General features: G+C 41.0%; 1 pseudogene; it reads right to left on the reverse strand.

Moving 5' to 3' along the window:
• Nucleotides 1-11,290: 11,290 nt before the first annotated feature.
• On the reverse strand, nt 11,291-12,979 carry LOC142449837 (alpha-enolase pseudogene; annotated as a pseudogene).
• Nucleotides 12,980-13,412: the final 433 nt, after the last annotated feature.

Genomic DNA, 13,412 nt, shown 5'->3' on the forward strand with positions numbered 1-13,412 from the left:
TTAGGAGAGGAGATGAGTTAATTAGGGTGCGAGGTAGTACCGATGAAGAACACAGCTTTCCCCCAGATCCTGGATGCTTCCTCCCCCCAACTACCATGATCCGAATTCTACCTTGCAGGACTGGATAGGGCAGAGGCTGTACACTGGTACATATGAGGGCTGGAGGTACAGGGAATCCAGGGTGGATGATACCTTCAGGACCAAGGGTGTGAGGGTCGATGCTGGGAGAGTGGAGGGTGAGTGGGTTGGAAGGGGGGAACTGATTACAAGGATCCACATGTGACCTCTTCCCTGGGAGAGGGACAGCAGAGAAGGGGGGAAGGGAGACTCTGGATAGGGCAAGATATGACAAAATAACGAGGTATAAATTACCAAGGGCACATGTGGGAGGGGGGAAAGGGGAGGGAGGGAAAAAAAAAAGAGGACCTGATGCAAGGGGCTTAAGTGGAGAGCAAATGCTTTGAGAATGATTGGGGCAGGGAATGTATGGATGTGCTTTATACAATTGATGTATGTATATGTTTGGATGGTGATAAGAGTTGTATGGGTCCCTAATAAAATGTAAAAAAAGAAAAGAGGAGAAAAAATGATTAGGGCAGGGACTGTACAGATGTGCTCTATACAATTGATGTATGTATATGTATGAACTGTGATAAGAATTGTATGAGCCCCTAATAAATTGTTAAAATTAAAAAAATTTTTAAAAAAAACAAAAAACGATTAGGGCAAAGAATGTACAGATGTGTTTTATACAATTGATGTATGTATATGTATGGATTGTGATAAGAGTTGTATGAGCCCCTAATAAAATTTAAAAAAAAATTCACATCCTAGCGAAAAAAAAAAAAAGAGTTGTACCAGCCCTCAATAAAATGATTTTTTTTTTTAAAAAAAGAGTAGACATGAAAAACTAATGTATCCAACAGCAACATTGAAAGATAAAAGATGATGAAGTAATGATTTTTAAATTGCAAGGGGAAATTATTTCCACCTAGAATTCTATACCCAGCCCAAATATTGCTTAAGTGTGCACACAGAATAACAACACCTTCAGAAATGAAAAGTTAAAAAGAAAACTCTCTTTTTTTCTCAAGAAGTTACAGGAGATTGTGCTTATCTGAACCAAAAAAAAAATCATGAAAAGAGATCCTGGAGAGAGATAACCCAACACAAGAGAGAACTCACTGCCAGAATCAATTCTGACTGATAGCAACACTAGAGGAACTCCCCGTGTGGATGTCTGACATTGTGACTCTATACTGGAGTACAGAGTCTCATCTTTCTCCCAAGGAGTGGCTGGTGGCTTTGAACTGGTGACCTAGCTGTTAACAGTCCAAAGCATAATCCACTATGCCACCAGAGCTCCTAAACAAGAGCGTGATATAGGGAAACTCTATCACAATCTCTCTGGATGAAGAAAAATCCAAAGTAATTGCTTTCGATCAGACCTAGAGGATAAATTTGTCAGATTAGAGTAATTTAGGGGACTTTAGAGACAATAGCTTCCAGAAGATAAAACTGATAGGATACTTAATATATTTGAATGTATTGATTGAGAAGATGTTTATACAACTTATGTTAGGTAGATTTTGGAAGTTAAATTTTTATCTCATCTGTGAATAGCATTTGCATAGCTATATGGACTTTGATTACTGGATATTTCTCTAACTTATGGAAGATGGGGAAGTATATTAGTGTGTGGTGAGGAAAAGGAATATTCATCAAGCTAGAAGTTAATAAATAAACAAATGGGTGTATATAGAGGTATAGTATAGTGTGCCAACTCTAGTCTTAGACTGTGTAAGTCCCAGCACTACCACTTATTATCCATGTGACTTTGAGAAACTTGCTTAATTTCTCTGCAGCCAATTTTCTCATATGGAAAAAATAGGAATAGTGAATGCCTACCTCGTAAGAAAAACCAACCCATTTGAATTATGGTGCTGGCAAAGAAAATTGAATGGACCGTGAACTACCAAAACAACAAACAAATCTGCGTAGGGAGAAGTACAGCCAGAATGCTCCTGAAAAGAGAGTATGGTTCACTTTATTCCACGTACTTTGGACATGTGATCAGGAGAGGCTGGTCCCTAAAAAGGATCTCATGCTTGTTAAAGTGGAGTGTCAGCTGAGAAGAACATCTTCTACAGAATGGATTAACACAGTGACGGTAACATGAGTTCAAACTAACCATCATGAAGACGGTGCAGGGCCAGGCAGTGTTTCATTCTGTTGTACACTATAAGTTGGAATCTACTGGAAGAACCTAAAAATGACAGCCTCAAAAGATTGCTATCTGGATTAAATTTCTGAAGCATGTAATCAAGTATTTGTCACATAGTAACCACTCTCCGAGTGCTGGTTATTAAGATGCTATTAGATGTCTAGAGCTCAATATCCAAAAAGTCATTTTAAAAAGTATAACTTAGTTGAGGGAGAGTGGAGATATTCAATAGAAAGAAAACTGTTGTTTTTCGGGCCTTGGAGAAATTTGGTTGTCTTTGTTTAGTCTATCTTTATGGATAACTTTCTGAAAACAAAAACTTAATTTGAGGAGCCAAGAGAGTATATGCATAAATGTGACTGATATAATGGGTGTGTGGGTTGCTATAAAAGCTGTAAGAGTCCCCAGTAAAATGCTTTTTTAAAAAAATGACAAGGGATTACGTTTTTTCCATTTATTCAAACACTGGCTAAAGTGGCTTTTGTGCAGGTGTTTGCAGATATCATGACAAATAGGACAAGAGGGGTTTCCACCATTTCAGATCGATTGTATGAGCAATCATTCTTAAGTGTATGCAATGGAAATGGATCAAGATGATTTAAATACAAAAGGAATTCATCAAAAACAATGTTGGGCAACTCACAGAAATTCCTTGAAAGGAGGACTTAAAATGTGCAGGTGTGGAGGGATCTTACACAGCCATAGCTCCAGCCTGAACCATACAAGTTATCAAGTACATAGTCCACATCCACCATTGCTAGACTCCAAATAGCCCAATTTTCAAATGAGCCACTGACTGCTGTCACTGGCAAGACCATCGTAACTACCTCTGAAAATAAACTCCTGTTACAAACACAGCCTTTCCACAAAGAATCCGCTCCGGTGTGGTTTAATGCTGGAGGGAGTGCTTGGATGGTGCAAACTCTGAAACACTTGGTTACTAACCAAGTGGTTTACATTTTGAAGCCACCCTGACATGCTTAGGAAGGAAGGCCTGGTGATCTGATTCCTTAAGATCACAGTCGTTGAAAGCCGTATGAAGTGCAATTCTACTCTGACATACATGGGAATCACCTTGAGTTAGAGTTGACTCAGTGACAACTGGGTTTGGTATTTTTCTGTTTATTGTGTGCGATATGGCTAAGGTTACGACCAAAATATAAGTGATCCACGTTGCTTCTAAACAGAACCATTACAAGTCAGTAGATGGTTCTCCCACTTTAGTTTTTAATGCTTGTATCTGCAAACAAGGGTGCATACTGAGATGCTGCCCCTATCACTTTATGCCCCTGACAAAGCCTGTTGGCCAACCTGTGGTGGACATGTACTGAGGGCAAGAAATAAATAGTTAAAGCCACATCAAGGTGAGAGTTGTCACTGAAGCTTCACCTTACCTATCCTGGCTTATAGAGGTGATTCAGTTGCCGAGCAGCCAAACTATGTTCCCACCGTAGCTCTTGTCATCTGTATGCTGCATATCACAAAACGTCCAGCCACACACACATCTTCTAATTATCAGCTAATGATTACAAGAGCAGCTGCTCTTATACTATTCCAGAAAACTGTCCTTGGCTGCCCTTTGTTTGTCTTTAACTTGTACTTTTTCAGAGCCTATTTTTATCTAGTTACTATCTTTATCTCTGTTTCCTCCTCCTGCCCTGTGGAACTCATCCCTGATGCTTGGTTTCCCAAAACCTAGATTCTGAGCCCTCTCACAACAGATCTTCAAGCCAGTTCTGTCCAGGACAGTCATGGCCAACACAGAAAAGCTGGAACAAATCTGAATGTGAAAAGTGTTGATGTACAGAAATGATAACCAGAAGGTGCAAAATGTATAGGATAACAACCTACTGGAAACATAGTAGCCCCTCAGTAAACAAGAGTAGTGTGAGCATTGCATGGCAACCAATCTCTTAAACAATCGAGTTGGAAACATTGCTACCCTGCTCAAAGACAGCAATCAACTGTATTGCTTTGAATGTGTTTTACTCTCCACTGACCTGGCAATAATGCAATCTCCCATATTATGCTCCTAGCGGGTGGTTCACTACACCTCCTCTAAATCTCCCCTTACAAGAATTTGACCTATAATTTTTCCACATATTACAATTCCAGATCCAGTCTCAATTTGTCGGCTATGAAGGAATAGATTCGAACCAGTTCAAAACCCTTTCTCAAAATCGGGCAGAAGAGTGTCGTAAATTCACCTATTTTAGATTCCTATTGCATGCCCTAGATTGGAATCCTTAACTCTTGTCAATTCTTTCAGTAGCACAGTGGATTTCACATTGGGCTGTTAACCGCAAGGCCAGCAGTTTTAATCCTCCAGCTGCTCTGAGGCAGAAAGACAGGCTTTCTCTTCCCATAAAGATTTGCAGCCTAGGAAACCCACAGAGGCAGTTCAATTCTGTCCTTGAGTCACTAGGTGTTAGAATCCACTGGACAGCAGCACTTGATAGCTTACTTTGTTTTGTTTATCTGTTTATTTGTTTGGGGGGTTGGTTGGTTTTTTGGCAACCAACTATGCTATTTTACCTTACATGTGCTCCAGGAAGTAAGTTAAAAAATTTAAAATATCTTTCTATGTACTCATTCAAGGTCTATTTAATGAAGGGGGAAGAGCCTACTGTGTGCTATGCATTGTTCTTGGCACTGGGAATAAAACAATACACAAAAACAGACAAAAATTTTAGCTCATGGAAACTCAGATGCTGATGGCGAGACTATGGTATAGGAGTCTGTCATAAATGGCATAGGGTCGGGGCAGAGGGGAAGCAAGTGAAGGGGAAGAGAGTGTTGCCAGTCGGAGGGAAAGGGTGGTTTCCATATTAAGCAGGTCTGGTTGGAGTAGATGACATTTGAGTACAGACTTCAAGGAATTAAGGAAATGAGGTAGACGGATATGTGGATGAAAGAATTTCAACCTGAGGAAAGAGTACAGCTAGAAGTTTTTAAAGAATGCCAAAGAGATCTTTATGGGAATTCCTATTTATTCGTACATGTGGATGCTCACTTCCGTGTTTTTAATACAACCATTTCATTATTCTTCTAGTTTTTGGTCATGCAATTTAGGCTTCTATTTATGCTTTATAGGAGGCCTGATGGCAGTGTCAAGTTAGTGTTGGATTGTTCACTACTAGGTTGGTAGTTCAAACTTGCCGTCTGCTCCTTGCTGTGTGACCCTGAAAGGATGTTCAATTCTTGAAAATGCTGTCTAACTTTGCTATGAGTTGGACTCGACTTGATGCAGTGGGTTTAGTTTGGTTTATTTGTGCCTTTGGTACCATCATTTCCCACCCCACCCCCATCTTTCAGTCTGCCATCCTGTAGTGACTTGAGTGTTGCCTAGATATTGGCACTGTCATGTTGGATTCTATGCCACCACTATTTCACATTCAAACAGGTCCACACATGGTAAACAGGTTTCAACAAAGCTTTTGGTTCGGAAGAAAGGTCTGGCAGTCTGCTTTCAAAAATTAACCAATGAAAACCTTATGGATCACTATGAAATATTGTGCCAGACAGCACTAGAGATGGCATAGAACAGACAATGTTTCATTCTGTTATATGTAAGTTTTCATTGGGCTGAGATCCACATGGTCAGCTGTTCAAATCCACTAGCAGCTCCATGGGAGAAATGCAGGAGTTTTTACTGCCACAAACAGTTGCAGTCTTAGAAACCCACAGAGGGGGTGCTATGAGTCACGGTTGACTCAGGGAAGTGAGTTTGGGGAGTAGGGGTGGGGGTTGTTTTTCGGTAATTATTCCAAAGTTTGGAGTGAGGCAGAGGAAACTTGGTGACATAATGGATTAGTAGTCAGACTGATAATCACAAGGTCAATAATACAAAATCACTAGACACTCCACAGCAGAAAAATGAAGCTTATGACCCTCATAGTTACCATCTCCAAAGGTCATAGGGACAGGTCTACTCTGTCCTACAGGCTTCTACAGTTGGAGCCAACATGATAACAATGAGTGTGTTGCTGTTGTTGTTGTTGTTGTGAGACAATCTTTCCCTGTTCTATTACAAGTTACTTTAGTGATCCCTGTCTTGCATTCTTTCTTGGAAGTCAAGAGTCCACATTTGGCTTTGTTATTAATACTCAAAACAACCAGTGTTGAGACAATAATCTCTGGGTGTAGTGGAAGATGCCTAAGTGGTTGGGTGTCTGATAGCTATTTTATAAAAACGAAAGAAGACAAAAGTAATAAGAAGATGTGTTCACAGATGTCTTCAGCTCCTCGGGAAGCAACATGAGGAAACACACTGGAGCTGACCTCAATTCTCAAAGCAGATATGCATTCCTATAGCTGAGTCGTTTGAAGTTCACCTCATGTGGGTTGTGTGCAGTATAAGATGTCAAATAAAGCATAGTATAGGATGTCAGTGTCCTTTTAGACAAAGCAACTTCTGAATTTTCAGCAGGGGCAAAATTACATCCATAAGAATAGAAAACACCCACTACTGAAAACTGGTCCCTTCTTGCTCAGACCAAATCTTTTCAAATATTTCTAGATTAAAATAGACCATGTAAACAATACCTATAATCAAATTTTCTTCCCCAATACCTGTCACTCTCTAGACATGTGTTAGCCCTCCTAAGAGAATGCATTCACCTTCACTGGTTACCACAGACCCATTCTGTGAAGCACAGAACATGCCACCACCATCCAGTTAACTAAAATCTGAATGTTTGGTATTAAAGCTCTAACTAGTTTCCCATTGTGTTGGGCTATTAAATCAGAGCACAATAAGAACTTCAAGAAGAAAGTAAAGATAGGATTACATGGCGGTCACATAGCATGACCTTCATATAACACGGTGACCGCTAGAGCTTATAGAATGAAGGGAAAATGACCATGCCATTGTTTGTACTTCTAAAATTGTGAGGTTATAATTTTTTTGTGATTAAAGAGCAGTAAAGGGCAAACAAACAAGCAAAACATAAGCCTTGGATCCCACTAGCTGAGTGGCTAGAAAATTCATAAATTCTTGGCTCTCAGACTTGAAAAGGGGTATCATGATCAGTAAAATTGTGAAGATAAGGGAGTCAACAGATGTAAAGTAACTAATAACAATGCCTTGAACGTAGAAGCAATCAAATAGTTTCTTTTTAATTATTCTATGTATGAGTAAATGAATGCCATATACCAGGAGGAGTCAAAATATTTGGAGGAAAATTTCATAATCTCTTAATTTCTTTTTTTCTATGAGCCTTTTGAAGCCTCCTTGTAACATCAGAGAATTCCCAAAGTTAGTCATCAAAAGAATAGCAGAGATAAGATCCATAAATAATTACTAATCTGCAGTGACCCTTTAATATAGGGAAAAAAATTGTTACCATTAAGTTTTTCTTGCCCTTCTGTTTCTGTAAGATTTATTTGCTTCCTTGAAGGGGTGAAAATGGAGCAGAGTCAATTTGTGGCTGCAGAAGAATGATTATCAACAGTGGTGAGGGGAACTCTAAAAGGGGGGGCCTTAAATTCAATTTCTAACACTAATTTGGAGGATTCTGTTCAAAATGACCCAGTTGGGTTGTTTTGTTTTGTTTTGTTTTTTTTCTGTGTGACCAGTGATAAAGCACAGAGATTCACTTTTACCCTCCCAGCATGCTAGCCAGTGGACTGGTGACTTTCAGGTAGGTAGTCCCTGACATAACTCCCACTTCCTTTTTGACAGCTACTTTGTTTTAAGTCCATACTGATAGAAGCCGAATGTCATGTTTTATTGTGTTTTCATTATTATTATCTTGTATTATCAGTCTATTTTAAAATCCAATATTTATTTGTCTTTAGGGGTTAGAAATAGTATTCCTGAAAGTGACGCTCAAACCAAGCTCATCTCACTGCTGTGCAGCCGATTTCAACCCGTAACAACCCTACAGGATAGAGTAGAAATGTCCCACCGGGATTGCAGAGCTTCACAAAAACAGAAGCTACATCTTGCTCCCAGAGAGTGCCTGATGGGATTGAACCACTTATCTTTTGGCTATCAACTAAGCATTTCAACCACTGCCCAAGGAGGGCTCTTTCTGAGAAGGTTAACACCAGCAAATTACATGCTGTAAAACTGTATGTAGTGCGTATTATTAATGACAAGATATATATGATATATATTTCTTATATATATGATATATATCTTATATATATCATATATATCTTGTCATTAATAATATATATCACAGTTGTATGTTGTTGTTGTTGTTGTTGTTGTTAGGTAACAACCAGTTGGCTCCGATGCACAACAGAAAGAACACCCACCCTTGCACCATCGTCACGATTGCTATATTGTTGGAGCCCACTGTTATAACCACTGTGTCAATCCATCTTCCTGATAGACTGCTTCTTTTTCACTGACCTACTTTGCCAAGGATTATATCCTTTTCCAGGAACAGGTCTCTCAATATTGTTGCTGTTGTTAGGTGCTATTGTGTCTGTTCCAACCCATAGTGACCCAAAGCACAAAAAACCAAAACACGGCATGGTCCTGTTGCAGCCACTGTGTCAGTCCATCTCATCTAAGGCCTTCCACTCTGTCGCTTCCCTTCACTTGACCAAGCATGAGATCCTTCCCCAGTAATGGGGCTCTCTTGACAATTTGACTCTAAGGAGGATTGTGGACATACTTTTTCCAAGACAGATCAATTTGTCCATTTAGCAGTCCATAGTACTTTTAACACCGTGCACCACAATTCAGCACCACAATCCCGGCATAATCCCCGGCAATGTTCTTCCATTCATTAGACCTTCAGTATCTGCAAATGTTTCAAAGCTATGCACAAGGTTTTCAGTGGCTCCTTCCTCCAAAGTAAGTAGCTGAGTCCTTTTTTATTCCCTAATCTCAGTCTGGAAGTTCTGCTGAAACCCGTTCACTTTGGTTGGCCCTGCTGGCATTTGAAACACCAGTGACATAGCTTGGATCACAGAAACATGCAAGGCACCACAGTATGACAAAGTGACAGATAAGTGGTGGTCCTACTGGAATTCTCTCCTGATGGCATGTCCAACGTACATGCCCCAGTCTCACTGTTCTTGCTGTACTTCTATACATCCTGCCTGAACTTCTTCCAAGACAGATTTGTTTGTTCTTCTGGGCATCCACACCACTATCAATATTTTTGCCAACACATTAATTCAAGTGCACCAGTTCTTCTTTATCAATTGTCCCACTTTCATATGCATATAAGGCAAGTAAAATACCATGGTTTGGGTCAGGTATACTTTAATCTTCAAAGTGAGATTCTTGCTCTTCAACACCTTAAGGAGGTCTATTTAGCTGACTTGCCTAATGTCAGGCATTGTTTCATTTCTTGGCTACTGTTTTTATTAGCACTGATTATGGATCCAAACAAAATGAAATGCTTGACAACTTCAAGGTTTTCTCTATTTATCATGATGTCATTTGTTCCCGTGAGGATTTTTATTTTCTTTACACTGAATTGCAATCTGCACTTCTTGATCTTCATCAGCAAGTGCTTCAAGTTTGCCTGGCTTTGATCAAGCAAGGCAACGTACATATCCGCAGTTGTTAATAGGCCTTCCTCCAACCCTGGTGGCTAGTTCTTCTTCATATAGCTCAGCTTCTCAGGTTATTTGGTTATCATACCGATTGAATAAATATGGGAAAAGTATATAACCCTGAAATACACCTTTCCTGATTTTAAAGCACTCAGTGTTTGTGTTAGTCCAGGTAGACTAGAGAAACAAATCCATAGAAACTCATATATTTTAAAGGTAGAGTTTAAAGGGCAATTTTACATTAAGAAACCATTCCAACCCAGTCCAGTCCAAGACCACAAGTCTGATATTAGCCCATATGTCCTACAAAATCCTCTTCAGACTCACAAAACACATGCAATGATGCAGAATTCAGAAAGATCACAGGTCAGTAGGTAGAAAATCTTTGGATCCAGTAATGTTGTAAGCATCTCAGTGTTGACGGGGGTCTCCATGTGGCTTCTCCAGCTTGCAGGGCTGCATCAGGGTAGGTCCATGTGGCTTCTCCTCAGGGATGTCTCACAGGGAGTCAACCTTATCAATAGAGCATCTCCAAGGGAGTGAGTAGAGAGAGAGAAGTATTTTCTGCCTCCAAGGAGGAAAATACACCAGTTCCCAGAATTCTCAGGAGGAGGCCATGCCCACACAGAGGTCTCATTGGCTATCTCTGATTGACAGGCTAGACTCCACCCCTACACTCTTAATCCTCAAATTGACACCAGATTATGTAACTACCACAGTATTTTGTTATTCTTTTGGAATAACTACCCCTTGGTCCGTGCCTAGTGGTTTTGCATAATTACAATGAAATGCTCTGGGATTTGTTTTTCTCAATGTGCTCTATAATGTTTTTATTATTCACACAGTAAAATGCCTTTGTATAGTCAATACAGCACAAGTAAAAATCTTTCTGGTATTCTGTTTCAGTCAAGACCCATCAGATGTCAGCAATGATATTCATCATACCATATCCTCTTCTGAATCCGACTTAAATTTCTGGCAGCTCCCTATTTATATACTTCTTCAACAATTTTAATTATATTTAGCAAACATTTAGTTCTGTGTCATAGTAATGATGTTATTTGATAATTTTTGCATTTTGTTGTGTCACCTTCTCTGAAATAGGCAAATATGAATCTCTGGTTAGTTAACAAAGTCTCTGTCTTCCAAATATCTTGACTTCAGTGAGTGAGTGCTTAGTGTTTCATCAGTTTATTGGAGCATTTTCATTGGCATTCCATCCATTCCTGGAGCCACAACTTTGTGCTAATGTCTTCAGTGTAGCTTGTACTTCTTTCTTCAACACCATGGGTTCTGGTGTTGGTTGAATTGCTTGAATGCCCACTAGATTTTTTTGGCTCAGTGACACTGTATTCCCTCCATATTCTTTTGATGTTTTCTGCATTGTTCAATATTTTGCCCATAGACTCCTTCAATGTTGCACATAGAGTTTTGTAGTGTTTTCCTTCAAATTATCAGCTTTAGACGTTCTTCTGTTTAGTGGTTCTGGCTATAGATCTTGACACATTTTATTTACTAATTTGTCTTCTTGAGTGGCCCCTTGAATTTTTCTATTCATTTTTTTTTCTTTTTAGGGGTCACTGATGTTTATTTTGCAAACAAAACCACTGGGGATGTTGCCTGTTGACACCTCGGGATGACACTGGGACACTTGGTGGGAAGCTCTCAAGAAGGGCAAGGAGTTGAGTCACAGGGTCACAAAGCTGGGGTTCCAACAGGTGTCAGCTGCTCTGGCTTGGCTGCAGGGCAGCTCTAGTGAAGCGGAGAAAATGCCCACAAGCTCAGGGAGGGGCTACCAGAGTCTGCCTGCCCAGCCTATTTGGCTAGGGGATTTCTGAACTTCTGGTCAGCAAACTTGGCCTTGCTGCCCAGCTCCTCTTCAATTCTGAGGATCTGGTTGTACTTGGCCAGGCGCTCAGATCAGCACGGCGCACCAGTCTTGATCTGTCCAGTGCAGAGTCCCACCACCAGGTCAGCAATGAAAGTATCCTCGGTCTCTCCAGAACGATGAGACACCATGACGCCCCACCCATTAGACTGGGCCAGCTTGCACGCCTGCAGAGACTCGGTCACAGAGCCGATCTGGTTCACTTTGAGCAGGAGGCAGTTGCACGACTTCTCGTCCACGGCCTTGGCAATTCGCTTCGGGTTGGTCACTGTGAGATCGTCCCCTACCACCTGGATCCCTGAACTGGCAGTGAACTTTGCCCAAGCGTCCCAGTCATCCTGGTCGAAGGGGTCTTCGATAGACACCACTGGGTAGTTCGTTATGAAGGACTTGTACAAGTCTGCCAGTTGGTCAGGTGAGATGTACCTGCTGGGGTCATCAGGAGACTTAAAATCTGGGGTCATCAGGAGACTTAAAATCGTATTTCCCAGACCTGAAGAACTCGGAGGCAGCAACATCCATGCCGATCACCACCTTGTCGTTGTAACCAGCTTTCCCAATAGCGTTCTTCAGCAGCTCCAGGGCTTCTTTGTTCTCCAAGATGTTGGGGGCGAATCCGCCTTCATCGCCGACATTGGTGGCATCCTTGCCGTACTTCTCCTTGATGCCGTTCTTCAGGTTGTGGTACACCTCGGCCCCGATGCGCATGGCCTCCTTGAAGTTGGCTGCTCCGACGGGGAGGATCATGAACTCCTGCATGGCCAGCTTGTTGCCGGCGTGGGAGCCGCCGTTGATCACATTGAAAGCAGGAACGGGAGGATAACTTCGGAATTGCCAGCCAAGTCAGCAATGTGACGGTATAGGGGGACTCCCTTCTCAACAGCTCCGGCCTTGCACACAGCGAGGGACACGCTCAGAATGGCATTTGCACCAAATTTTGATTTATTCTCAGTTCCATCCATCTCAATCATCAGCTTGTCGATCTTTTCCTGTTCCGTAACGTTCAGCTTCTTGCTAACCAGGGCAGGCGCAATTGTTTTATTGATGTGCTCAACAGCCTTTGAGACACCTTTGCCCAGATACCGGGTCTTGTCATTGTCCCGGAACTCCAGGGCCTCATAGATCCCAGTCGAGGCCCCACTGGGCACGGCCGCTCTGAAGAGCCCTTTGGCGGTGTAAAGATCGACCTCAACGGTGGGATTTCCACGGGAGTCGAAGATCTCTCTGGCGTGAACCTTGAGGATAGACATGATGGATTTCTGTCCGCAGGTTCTCGTTGCCCAGGAAGGAAGTGGAGGAGGCTGCAGACACCGAGACGGGTGTTGGGTCAGCAGAGGACGGATGCTGCGACTCCATTTCTTTTTTTCTTAGCAGTTTTATTGACATTAATTCACAGATCATATAATTCATTAGTTTGAATATATTTTAAAGATCAGCTCAGTCATCACCATAATCAGTATTAGAATACTTTCTTCTTTCTTTTATGTGTTATTATTTATCCCAACCAATCCTGCCCTAACCCTAAGAAACTATTCATTGTTACTATCCCTATAGATTTACCTATCCTGAACTTGATATAAAGAAAAGTATAAAAAATAAAAACAGGAAACAAAATAACAGTGACAAAATAAAATAGATGAAAACCTCATTTGAAAATGAAGAAAATAATAAAAACTAGGAAAATATGGGTCAGATATTACTTCATCCATGGTTTCTGTTGTTTTTGGCTACTCTATTTTCCAGAGCAAGCCTCAGTTTCTTCTGACATCCATTTTGGTC

The sequence above is a fragment of the Tenrec ecaudatus genome, chromosome 6 (genome assembly GCF_050624435.1).
Source record: "Tenrec ecaudatus isolate mTenEca1 chromosome 6, mTenEca1.hap1, whole genome shotgun sequence".
Classification (NCBI taxonomy): Eukaryota; Metazoa; Chordata; class Mammalia; order Afrosoricida; family Tenrecidae; genus Tenrec; species Tenrec ecaudatus.